General features: G+C 37.5%; 1 pseudogene; it reads right to left on the bottom strand.

Moving 5' to 3' along the window:
• Window positions 1–14,373, bottom strand: part of LOC135223093 (dnaJ homolog subfamily C member 11-like) — an 86,839-nt pseudogene that overhangs the window by 23,345 nt on the left and 49,121 nt on the right.

Genomic DNA, 14,373 nt, shown 5'->3' with positions numbered 1-14,373 from the left:
CTGCAGATTCTGCAGCCGTCTAGACCTCCTGAGCGGCGCGGTAACGTTGATGGGCATTGCATTAAGCTGTGGGATGTCACGGCTAATTTGATTTCCATCGGCTGCAGGAGTACCTCATTCGTCTACACAAAGAAGACCAGTCTAGGACTTTGCCTCAATGGTGACAGCTAGTGCCCCGCCAGATTCAAAAGCACCACCGTCAGGGCCTTCGTCAGGAGAGCCTTCTCCCACTGCTCGACCTGGCAGGACACTCACCAGGAACTCGACCGCTCCTCCCAAGTACTTGTAAAACGGGTACTCAAATAAATTAATCAGTAAGGAAGTCCGCACAGCCCTGGAGAAATGGTACGGTAGTGAGAGCCCGCAGCCCTGCCCCCAGGATAATATCAAGCTGTACTATAGCCTTATGAGTTCCCATTACCGTGAAGAAGAGGACTCCATTAAGAAAATTATTTCTGAAAATGTATCCCCGACCGACGACACCATGAATATCGACTTAATCTTATATTACCAGAATCGGAGGACGCGCGACCTTATGAAAAATAACCCCTCTCCACAGGTATGAGACCCCCTGAAGCAGACACATGTAGTGTACCAGTATACATGCCCAGTCCGCAAATGCAGCGGCGCCTATGTAGGCATGACTACCATGCGCCTGTCGAAGAGACTCATGCCACGCCCAAGAGGGGGCATGAGTCTCTCTTCGAGAATCAAGAATCACGTCTACACCAAACATCAAGAGGCCATCTCCCAGGATGTCATCATACAGAGCACGAAGATCATCGGGAAGGCCACTGATGCCCGTCGGTGCGCCTGCTGGAGGTGCTTCTCATCCAGCAAATAAAACCTATACTGAATGTGACGCAGGAAGAATTTCTCCTCCCTACGAGTATGAGAAGACCTTTTCACCAAAAATGACACCACTGATCATGACGACTCCATGGAAGACAATGCCCCCAAACGAGGTATTCCTGCAGCCGATGGAAATCAAATTAGCTGTGACGTCCCACAACGTAGCGCAACGCCCATCAACGTTACCGCGCCACTCAGGAGGTCTAGACAGCTGCAGGATCTGCAGCATCACAACCATCAACTCGGAGAAAGTGGCTTGAGACCTGGCTAAAGCACCAATGGAAATGAAGACTCACCAGCCAATCGGAGATCAGCATGGGGCAGACCCCCTGCTGTCAACCCCAAATATAAGGAGGACGGAACCACACCAAGATCAGTCCACCTTCAGCTTCCCAGCCCAAGGATGTCTGGCAGCTCCAGAAGAAAGCTTAGAGAGAGAGAGAGAGAGAGAGAGAGAGAGAGAGAGAGAGAGAGAGAGAGAGAGAGAGAGAGAGAGAGAGAAAATCGTTGACTGATGACTATGGTATCATAGTTTATATGTAAAATTCAAATATATACAAATATTTTGACACTGTATTTGATCATGACCTCTATAGGTCATGATCAAATAGGACAACATGGTTTCGTACCAGGAAAAAGTACACAAACCCAACTGTTAGTCCACTGTGAGAACATATACAAAAAAAATATGAAAAGCGGAAATGAAACAGATGGGTTTATCTAGACTTTGCAAAAGCTTTTGACAGGTAGAAACCATAATATATTAGCGGAAGAAAATTAGAAAAACATTAATATAGTGGATAAATAGTAGGAGATGGTTAAAAGAATTTTTACACAACAGAAAACAGATAGTTATTGCAAACGATGAGAAATCGGATGAAGCTAAGGTAATATCCGGTGTGCCACAAGGTACGGTGTTAGCTGCATTACTGTTTGTTATTATGATTGCAGACATAGACAGTAATGTCAAGGACTCGGTAGTGAGTAGTTTCGCCAATGACACAAGAATAAGTAGAGAAATTACTTGTGATGAAGATAGGAACGCGCTACAAAGAGACCTTAACAAAGTATATGATTGGGCAGAGGTGGTAAATAGGATGGTACTTAACTCTGATAAATTTGAATCAATAAATTATGGAGACAGAGAAGGAAAGCTATATGCATACACGGGACCTAATAATGAGATAATCACAAATAAGGAAGCAGTTAAAGACCTTGGTGTGATGATGAATAGGAACATGTTATGCAATGATCAAATAGCAATTCTATTGGCAAAATGTAAAGCAAAAATGGGAATGTTGTTACGGCACTTCAAAACAAGAAAAGCTGAACACATGATTATGCTTTATAAAACATGTTCGTAGTCCACTTGAATGTTGCAATATGATATGGTACCCACACCATCAAAAGGATATTGCACAGAGAGTGTACAAAGGTCCTATACAGCTAGAATAGAAGAAGTTAAGGACCTTGACTACTGGAACAAATGACTACAATCTTTAAATTATATAGTCTAGAAAGGAGAAGAGAACGCTACATGATAATTCAGGCGGATGGAAACACCAGAGAAAAGGAATAGCTGAAAAACATATGGAGTTAAAAATATCAGAAAGAGCAAGCAGAGGTAGATTAATAGTGCCCAAAACTATACCAGGAAAAATAAGGAAAGCACACAGGACATTAATCCACTACACACCAGCATCGATAACGCAGCGTCTATTCAATGCATTGCCAGCTCATCTGAGGAATATATCAGGAGTGAGCGTAGATGTGTTTAAGAATAAGCTTGACAAATCTAAGCTGCATCCCAGACCATCCAAGATTGGAAGAATTGCAAATAAAATAACCAGAAGATGTACTAGCAATCTCTCTGGATAGGACATTAGAGGTGCCTCACACTGAGGGACATAGGGCAACCCGAACAAGATGTAAGGTCTGTAAGGTCTCTCCACAAGATATGTATGTCATAGTAGTAACTCTCTCTCTCTTGGCTGCAAGTGTTAGAAGTACATATGTATGTATATAAACCTTTAAGGGTACTAATGTTTAAGATTACTTTGAAATTTTATTAATACAATCTCTAAGATTAATACAGTAATATGATAATAATTTAAGGTAAATTTGATGTAGGATGTTACACATTTGGTGTTTCTCTCTCTCTGTCTCTCTCTCTCTCTCTCAGCAAAAGAACTGATAGACAAACAAAGATACTTGTTCAGCCTCTCTCTCTTCTCTGGAAAAGATGCATGTATTTATGGGAGGGGAAGAAGTGTTGCCTATGGAAGTTCATTTCAATCTTTTGATATCGTAAGGAGTTAATCTTCTCTCTCTCTCTCTCCACTCTCTCTTCTATTAACTCTCTTCTCTCTCACCCTCTCTCCTTCTCCCTCTCGCTCTCTCTCTCTCTCTCTTCTCTCTCTACCATCTCTCTCTCTCTCTCTCATTGGCTTTTATATATTTCTAATGGTAAAATGTTTCAGATGACTTTGAAATGATATTAATAATATTAATTCAATGGTGTATTTCATGTAATTAAACATTTATTTGAACTTTCTAGATAGGGATGTAAGCATTTTTAGAGGGGAGTTCTAACTATTCACGGGTTTGAGCTATTCACGGGAGTGTCTGGTATCCATCCCCCGCAAATATTGGGGGAACACTGTAATCACCTCCCCACAATAGATTGCGTGCATTGAAATTTCCTAGAAGCATGAATGGTGATGGTAACTGATTTAACAATGACAAAGTCAGCCACTGAAAAAGCAGATCTAAGAGGAAGGAAAATGGAACAGACAATAATTTGCTTGTCTGAAATTATCTGTAGTGCAAGTGCCTGTAAATTTGCAGTAAGTGGTACTTGAGAGTATTCCAAATATTTATTCACAATAAGTATATGCAGTCCTTTACAATTCCATTGCAGGATATCAAAAGATGCCATTACGAAGAGATATTTTTAGTTGGCTGACCAAATGAAGAATATGAAGCTCTTAGTCTATTCAACCTCTCAGAGGAGGAAGACTTTTTTGATGGCATACTTTTACATTTGCCTTGCCCTGTTTGGGTAGGTCACAGAGATGTGGAATGGGTACATAATCTTTTATAACTTGTAACTTCATATTCCATATTTACATGATGTACCTCTGCCACATTTGGTAATGAAGTCTGCAATCTTTCTTGCTGAAGATTCCCTAAATCTGGGAGTGATATTGCCTGGGGTTCCTGTAAAGATGAGGCTACGGAGGCTTCTAACGAAGCCTGAAGTGCCCCTGAAGAGCCTTTTTGAGAAGCTCTGACAGAGGAAGCTTCTGGAGCTTAATCAATTTCAAGCTCTGAATCAGGACTCAATGATGGAGAGCTAAGTTACCTAAAAAAATTTTGATCAGAAAACGTCGTTTACTCTTCTCCATTCATCAGATGACTCTAACATTGTGTGCTTGAGGAGGGCATGAGATTTCCCTTTAACCAAATTATCAGATATTAAAAATATCCTTATTGCTGCTTACCTGAAGCATACGATCCCATGGTAAGTTCTTGTCAGAGAGGATCTTCATCAGGCGATGTCCACTATTGCAAGAAAGTGGGACAAGGACACTGAATATAGCTATTGGTTGAGATTGTGCAAGGCAGTGATAGGTTTAGTCTCTGTGCCTCAGGCCTGCCCAGAGTTGGTAAGAGCTACAACCAAAGCTAAACATGACCCTAAAGGGTTACCAGCTACCTGAGTTGCTGTAGCATCTCACACCCAGAAGACCATCACCAATTTGTTCCTGGAAAAGGTGGTTCCATATCATCTCAGGGCAGCTTTCTCTAATGAGGCGTAATGGCTCTGCAACTTAAGTCCAACATTATTTACTCTAATAATGAACTTCATTTGTTCCTACCCGAGACAAACAAAGTAATTACAACTAATAACAATCCTGCAGTCAAAACAAAGTATATTTTCATCTCTGCTTGCTATAGATGAATCAATACAAAACAGAAAAGAAGCACAATACCATCCAGGAAGAAAATCAGCCAAGACATCAATTAAAAATACTACAACCAATTCATAACGTAAACACAGGGACATGGCAAGAAGAATTCTGACAAGAATGTCCACATTCCAACACTACATGGTGTGAAAAGGTGATTTTGTGTAAGCTAACATTAAAGTAAGATTCATCACAAATAATCAACCTTATTCATGAACGCAATTATTTTGTACTTGTCAATAATGAAATAACTCATGAAGACCACCAAGCACTTTGAGATTTTCCTATGACCAGTCCAAAGGAAAAGAGAACTAAAAAAGTCTGTGTAAGAGAAAGGAAAAACATAGTGAATGCTTTTCAATCGACAAAGAGCATTTTCATAGTATTTTCTAAGACTACAAGCCTTTCATTCTTTAACATTTTTTTAAGCACAGACAAAACTTGACCAGCCCAATACAGAAGAATCTTACCTTTGAAGAATCTTGCAAAATAAGCTTTGAATCTTTTACTAAGCATTGCAGAGCTATTGTTACATCAACTACTTCCTGAGATGATCCACATTCCTCTTGTGATGTGCCCTCAGTCACCAATTGACCATACCAAGCCCTGAAAATTTTAAACATTTTAGCTTTATCTTGAAAAAGTAAGAAAAGCCTGATACTTGTTAAAATAAAATTTATCGAGTATTACGTATCAAAATACTTCTTGGTATTATATATAAATAAAACAGTATACATTATAAATAATTAGAATCTTTAACTCTGAAGATTATTTACCCTTATATGGTTGATAATGACAATTAAACTTACTGTAAAATAACTAATCCTTTTCGTGCTTCTTCTTGTTCTACAATTCGTCGAACTGTTTCACGCATTAAATCAACAGCTGCCATAGCTTCCCGACGCTTTTCTAGTAATCTGGAAATTAAAAAATTACACTCTGACAAACAAAAAGCAAACTACAACATTTTCAAGTAGCCAAGATACTAATGGATAAAATAATGAATACTAAGACCAAAGTGAGACTCATTACAAATACTCTGAAGCCAACACCATAGCAATTTTATCTACTTTAAAATGAATCAATATGTATAACTGAAATATATTGCAACATAGCCATGACCATTATCATTAAAAACCTAGGTCACCATATAAAAATAAATGTCCTACCTGCTCTTGTTGGCTTCCCTTTGTTTCATTAATTCTTGCTGCTTCTGACGACGGAGATAAGGCTGGACAATAAGTTATGTATTGCTAACCAGCTTACAAGGGGAACAACAGTACCATAAATTATTGGGGCAGGCATTATTTCTTCACATAATATCACTGTTGTTCCATAAGTCTGTGATGCTCTGTGCAACCTGAAGTATAATAAACATAAAAATATATATTTGCATTTTCATCACAGAATATATATATGTGCAACCTTAAACAGTCAATCCACAACACTTTTGTCTTTTCACATGATTTATATTTAAAATGGTACAGTTTTATAATTAATAATTAATTTCTCTGTTTCAAAAAAGAAACTTGGTCTCTTGCAGAAATGTATCGGGATGTTTCAGGCTGATTAGTATATTACATCTAAGTGTTTTAACTCTTTTCTTCATCCTTGTTTGGATTATTCTTCTTTAATGTTATCTTCCAGTAATGAATCTCATCTCAAACTCTTGATCTTCCCAGTAATGAGAGTTTTATCATTAGTCATGTTTGGTGATGTTAGTCATTGGTTTAGAAGTATTTGATCTTCTAGCTTTAGAAATTTCTGGTTTTGTAATTCTATGGTCCTTTTCTGTGGTGATAAGGAATGTTGGTTTGAGGGGTTATTTACTTTATTGTTATTATTGGCATATTTGGGTCTTGTGGATGGTTGAGGAGTGATGATTATATTTTGGTTTGGTTTAATGGCATGATTTTCAATAGTGTCTGTTGGGAATTGTAAAGAGTGATTAATTGATTCTTTACTGTCCAGATGTTGGCTGTTTGACTGGGATTGAGGGTAATTGTGTAATTCCACTTGTGGTGAGGCTGTAGCTGGTGTTTCTTTAAATTGATTGTGATTATCAATATTCAATTTTTTCCCCTTAAGTGGGGTTCGTTCCAGTATTCTTTTTGTTGTCAGTTTTCAGTTTATTACTGTTATTATTTGATTCCTCTTCCATGGCATCTTTTTCATGGATATCTGAATCTTCCATGTTAGTAGTGGTATTGGTGGGTATAATATCACTCTTATTTTGGGTTTTAGTACTACTGGCATAAGAATTAGTTTCTAGGTTTATATTATCTTGTTTGTTATTGTGCTGACTGATGTCTTGATTTTTGGTTACATTTGAAAAGGTGGGGTTTTGGATGGATTATTAACTACTCTTACTTTTAGCTCGAGTCTGGCTTCCAAGACTGACATTCCTTTCCTATTTATTAACAACTGAAGTTCTGTGTTGTATTGGTAAAATGAGTGTTCTTTAGATTTTGCGTGATGGGCTAGACCACAAATTAATACATTTTGGGTGGTTACAGTTCCAATTTGTGTATGGCTATCTGATGCACAGACTGCACATATTGCTTTAAGTGCAATTATTATTAGGAGGTATGTACATATATACAGCTATGTAATCCTCTTACGCCGAAGGGGTATAAAAAAATCGTCTCCCGTATGCTGAGGCGGTCTCGGAGTGAGCGCCAAAGCGGAAAAAATATATTTTTCAAAAATCACAGCGTGCTTAGTTTTCAAGATTAAGAGTTCATTTTTGGCTCTTTTTTTTGTCATTGCCTCAAGTTAGTATGCAACCATCAGAAATTGAAAAAAAATATCATTATCATATATAAATAATGCGATATATGATAGCGCAAAAACAAAATTTCATATATAATTGTATTCAAAGCGGCGCTGTGAGTAAAATGGTTAAAGCTAACGAGGTTAATTTTTTTGTCGTTGTATTGTACACTAAATTGCAATCATTTTGGTATATAACACATTGTAAAACGATCAAAGCAACACAGAGAAAATATTATCACAAAATGATGCATGAATTCGTAACGCGCGGACGTAAAAAATTGTTTTTTTCAAAAATTCACCATAAATCTAAAATTGTTCTAGAGACTTCCAATTTGTTTCAAAATGAAGATAAATGATTGAATATTACTATACTGTAAGAGTTTTAGCTTACAATTGCAGTTTTCGACCATTTCGGACGAGTTAAAACCCGTTGACCGAATGTAATTTTTTTTTTAAAATATTTTTTTTAACATGCAAATATTTTCAAACAAAAACGAGAAAAGCTACAACCTTCAATATTTTTTGTTGTATTCTACATGAATTTCGCACATTTTCATATATAAAACTCTATGAAATGCCTAATATGACGAGCAAATATAACGATAATGCGATGTACGCATTTCGAAGATTTGCGACGGAGAATTCCGCGCGCGGAGGGAAGGAAAGTTTTTTTTTTTAAATTCACCATAAATCTAAATATTGTGCTAGAGACTTCGAATTTGCTTCAAAATGAAGATAAATGACTGAATATTACTAGAATGTAAGAGTTTTAGGCTTACAATTGCGTTTTTTTTGACTATTGGGGTAGAGTCAAAGTTGACCAAACGTGGTTTTTTTTTCTATTTATCGTGATTTATGCAAATATTTCGAAAATGAGAAAAGCTACAACCTTCAATCAATTTTAGTTGTATTCTACATGAAATTGCGCACATTTCTGATTTTTTTCAGAAGTTACCGCACGGACGTAAGGAAAATGTTTCTTTTTTTCATAAATTCACCATAAATCAAAATATTGTGCTAGAGACTCCCAATTTGTTGCAAAATGAAGGTAAATGATTGAATATTACTAGAATATAAGAGTTTTAGCTTACAATTGTGTTTTTCGACCATTTCGGTAGAGTCAAATTTGACTGAAGGTGGAAATTTCGAAAGTGATAAAAGCTACAACCATGGGTTGTTTTTAATTGTATTGTGCATGAAATTGCGCACATTTCCATATATAAAACTTTATGTAATGGCAAATTTAGAATGGTGCAAACATTACGACAATCGCACGAAAAAATTTATCGGAAGAGTTACCGCGCGGCGACGTAAGGAAAAAAGTTTTTTTCATAAATTCACCAATAAATCGAAATATTGTGCTAGAGACATCCAATTTGGGTTTTGTTGCAAATGAAGGTACATGATTGAATATTACTAGAATATAAGAGTTTTAGCTTACAATTGCGTTTTTCGACCATTTCAGTAGAGTCAAAGTTGACTGAAGGTTGAAATTTTGGCACTTATCATTATTTATATGAAAATATTTCAAAACTGATAAAAGCTACAATCATGAGTATTTTTTAGCTGTATTCTACATAAAATTGCGCACATTTTTATATATAATACTCCATGTAACGGCTAATTTAAAATGGTGCAAAAATTATGTGAAAGTGACAAAATAATTTTTTTGGAGATGTCTTGTCAACTGATACTTTTTAGTGCGATAAGAAAGAAATTCGTGCTTGTGCACCTGCGTAACGATTGTAAACAAAACAACGCCTTGATCTGAGAGCTCCCAGCATCCCCCAAGGCACGTGATTCAAAAGTTTTTGGCTAGTAGGCCTATAAGCATTTTTCCACGAATTTTTAAAAAAACTTTTTTATGTCGACGTTTAATACATCCAATCGGCACATGGGAGACAATTTATCTCGACGTTTAATACGTCCAATCGGTGTAAGAGGGGTAATATGTCACAATCATACTGACCTGAAATTCAACATACTTATTTACATTGTACAGTCTAGTTAAGCTAGTCTGCAAGAATAGCTTAAGACTTTTAGAGCTAGCCAAGATTTGATCTGTATTTCACAGTCTGTGGAGAGGGACATATATAAAAAATCAGTATTCCTGAAGGTTACACCAAGGTAGGCTACCTTTGCTAAGATAGGTTAGGCTATGGTAAGCTACCTTTGGTTATTTGATAATCAACCTGGTAGACTAGCTAGTTGATCAATTTTCCTTTTAAAGCTATAATGTAGTAAGAATTTGAAGTATTCCTTAGGGTAAAAATGATAAAGGTAAAATTGAAGAATGCTGTGCTTTGGCAAATCAAATTCAGTGGGACAGGTATCCACTGACAGCACAGTCCTGTGCATACCAGAAGGTTTGAGAACTTATTGATAACATGATAAATAACATTATGTATAAAACTTTATTAAAGCAAAAATGCAGCAGGCCAAGGGCTACGACTCATGATCCTATGTGCAGGTAATCAGTCCCTGGTTATCGGTGGGTGCCGATAGCAAAAACAGCCATTAACCAGAACTCGGAGATTTATGGCGCCGAGTTTCAGTTAATGGTGCCTCTGTTATGGCACCATAACTCTATTGTTGGCACTTTATGGAGCCAATAACCAAAACTCAGCCGTTATGGAGCCACAAATCGTTGACTTTATGGCTCTAGACAAACATCATAAAACCTAATTGCCATTAACAGAGTCTGCTGATAACTAGGGACTGCCTACATTGTAGTACTAGTACATAGTAGGGAAAATTCACAGGCTTAACCTTGGTTATAACATATGGACTGAAGGTAACCCTACATGCTCATTTATTTATTAGGCTACGTGAATTTAACGTCAAATAGGCTTTACTAAAAAGTTTATTACTACATTCATTTTATTAGCTGAAAACCAGGCGTGCAGTTGACTGCAAGTTGACTGTGATCTAAATTTGAGGTTGTTTCAAGACAGTTTTTTATCAAAATTTTATGAATAAAAAAATGTTTACATCTTGTGAAATAAGAGCCCCGTGTTCTTTTGTGATCCTGTTTCTGTATGGAACACAGTTGATGACCCAGCACTGGGTGCCAGAAGTGACTTTACTGCTGCTGGTATCTGCAGTCAATGGTGCTGCCATTTCTGAGAATCATCGCATAATAATGGCGACTTACATGAATGTGACCATCACTTGTCGGTCCTATCTCTCCACTCTTTATCTATAGGCTGTCTACTTCCCATTTAGGGACACTGGATAAAATTAATGCCTTTCCTACTGTGCATTTTTTAACACTAATGTAGAGTATGAAAATTAGGAAAAGTCACCATGTTGACCACAAAATTTCCCATGAAAATTAAATGAGGTCATATATGACATACCATTGAAAAGAACAAAGAATGGTGAACATTGCACAATCAACATGTCCATTCTTGCCACAGCAGCTATTATGCCTTTCCTACTGCATGCATCTCAATTACTAATGCATTTTATGGCGCTGACTATAGCAGTTCAGTACAATATTCATGACACATTTCCAGAGACATTTCAAGGTACTGGTTTCTTAAACTTAAATCTGCTGTTTCATTCATGTACACCAAATTAACATAACAGAATTACAAAACAAACTTACTTAATTTTAAGCTGTACACCAGTGGGAACACCTAGACCTAGGCTAGCTGACAACGAACTATTTTGTGATATCTTTCTTTCTGCTCCATATTCAAGAATAGCACCAAATGTTCCAGCTCTGGAAGAAAAAAGTGCAAGTTTACTAACATTTAAATTCCTTAAAACCACTAAATAAAACAAATGACATACAGCAGGATGAATAGGTTCAAACTTAATTTGTAAAAATTATAGAGAAAGATATTTAAATTTATATCACTGTTAATACATATAACCAAGATGTAAAAATAACTTTCAAAAATGTTTCAGTGTTACATCAAGTGCTTTTAATGGTCTCCCTTACTCCTATGCAGAAGTGAGAATAGACTTCTATAAATAAATGTGTGATACATTATATATGACTTTCAAGGACGATGAAATCTCATTTTTTCTATTATAAACTCAATAATCTCAAACCACCTCAGTATTTACATAGGCTACATTCATGTATTCAAATGTACTACACTACAGTTTTCTGTTTGAAGGCAAAACCTCAGTGGTAGCTTCTGCATAATTCCTTGGATCCACAAGTCCACAACAGTTATAGGACTTACTCTGCATTGTCTTGGTAACCAACTGTGAGTAAAAGGGTTGGAAAAGGAAGTAATTTTTTTTAAGTACAAGAATAGGCTGTATGAAAAATGTATTGTAAAAAATCGATTTGTCCTATCACAAAACCATTTCTTATGAAGTAAACTTCTTTGCATCTGGTGCCTAAACATTCAGAAATTTCAACTAAACTGCACTTTCCTCCAGTGCCAAATGCATTTGCTTGTAGATCCTACCTGCCAGTCAGCTAATTCTACTATCGTGTGTGTGTCACCATCATCTCAGCAACCGATATTTTAACTGTCCAACTCTACTACTCAAGTCCTCCCCATCTCACTCTCCTCCACCTCTGATGTATAACTCCACTGATGAAATAAATTTGTGACTAGTTCAATTTGGAAAAAAAAGTAGCTTACACATGAATTGTCCAAAGTTTTGTGTATTAGAATAGGATTTTCATTACAGTAACTTTAATTCTTAGAATAGTATTTCATTACAGTAACTTTAATTCAATATAGTAAATTATTGAGTTTTACTATGTAAACAAATGTGTAAGCCTGGCCTACAGATACACGTATGTACTGCATTAAGGCTGGCTCTCTCTCTCTCTCTCTCTCTCTCTCTCTCTCTCTCTCTCTCTCTCTCTCTCTCTCTCTCTCTCTCTCTCTCTCTCTCTCTCTCTTTCTGTTCTTATCCAGCTCACAAAGGGCTGGCCCAAAGGATTGGAATGGAATAGAATATTAGCACTGGTACCCATGAGGTCATTCAGTGCTTTTATGAATGGAAACATATATACTTACAGGCAGTGCCGGTTTCGGCAGGGGTTACGTTCCTGAGGGGGTGCCAATAAGTAAAAATCGCCATTGACTGAAACTTGGTGATTTATGGTGACATAATGGCACTGTTACTGGTTATTGGCGCCGAAAGCACGATTATGGCGCCTCTGTTAGGTATGTTTTAAGTATTTATCTTTTATCGGCGTGAAAATAAAAGTAAAATATGTTCTTTCAAAGCCAGTATCTTTTATTAAAATGAAGTTTTCATAAAAAACTAATATTGTAATACTTAACTGAACACCTGAATTAGCCCTGGTCACTGACCAGCCCAAACTATATCCCCACCTATTTACCCACTAAGTGGGTAATTTTAACTGTCAGTGTGACAAACGCTACAGGTCAAATCTATGTTACCATTGGCAATGCTGCCATATCAAATTGAAGTGGGGAGGAGGGTGGGAATCATTCAGGTGTTCAGGTAAGTATTACAATATTAGTTTTATTATGAAAACTTCATATTGCAATACACTCTCTGAACACCTGAATTAGCCCGATTAACAACATTTACTCGGAGGTGGGATCAATCTAATTCAGCCCCTGTCCATGGAACATATGCAGGTAACTCATAAACAACCTACCATGTATAAAAGCATGTATCCTCAGGTAATTATCTAACTCGGAGGTGAGGAAGTTTGCAAAGAAAGTACTTCAACATCAGTGTTGAGTCTAAGGTACTGTCTGAGTCAGAAGTACCTTCCATGTGATAAGCTATACTTCTTATTCAAGGAGGTAAAAACAAATCTCCTCACCTGGTTGTCCAGCTCAGTAGGTGAGGATGCTTGCAGAGGAAATACTATACCGTCGGTGTCAAGTCCAAGGTACCGACTGAGTCTGAAGAACCTCCCATATGGTATTCTATACCTCTCATGTATGGAGGAGAAGTTGAGTGTGCAGGACCTTCAGTTCTCTACTGCTCACTGATGTAGATGACTTGTGCTGAAGTAGTTGTAGTTATTCCAACATGACCATCGGGATCTGCCTAACCTCAAGGGCCTAAAGGAACAATACACTCAGTTTAAGCTTGACCAACAGAAACACTAGAGTTCATTTAGACTATCACTGCCTCCCCAAACTTCTAACACCCTAAAACTCTACCAAGCCAACTATAAAACTGAGTTACCGCAATGACAGGACCCCGCGAGTAACCTTTCTGAAGAAACTGAAATTCCCTAAGGTATGGTGTTGTGAAAAACCACACCGACTCTCAAATAACCATCTACACGATCGCTGACACCGAAACATTCCTCCGGAAGCCATAGGGTAGCCCTCCGCGATACTTTGCGCCCTTGGATTGACTAAGAACCCCTTCTTATGAATGTCCAGATAGCACTGAGGCAATGATTCAACAAGAAGTCCCTCTTCTCCTTGACAAGAACATAGTATAACCATCAGAAATGTTAGTCTGGTATGCAAACCCCCTCGAAACCAAAGTGAAGAGGTTATCAAACAGTCCAGGCTCTGAGAAACACCCATCAACTCTCACCACATCCACACAGAGTGGGACAAGGCTTCCCACTGGCTGTGAAAGGTGTCTTCCAAATACGAGCCTCATGATCCGTAACCCCTACCACACGAATCAATGAAGGAACCCAATAGAGAAAAGCCTCAACTGACTCGTAAAACGGAACTCGGACTCCGGCAGAGAAGTTACCAGCTACCTCATACAGAAAGTGATGCTAGCCTAAGTCCTTCCCCAAAAACTGCCCGACTCACCGAAACCAAATCAGCTTACTTGATGTTTGAGA

Source organism: Macrobrachium nipponense, chromosome 8, assembly GCF_015104395.2.
Source record: "Macrobrachium nipponense isolate FS-2020 chromosome 8, ASM1510439v2, whole genome shotgun sequence".
Taxonomy (NCBI): Eukaryota; Metazoa; Arthropoda; class Malacostraca; order Decapoda; family Palaemonidae; genus Macrobrachium; species Macrobrachium nipponense.
This window is presented reverse-complemented; position numbering and strand designations above follow the sequence as displayed.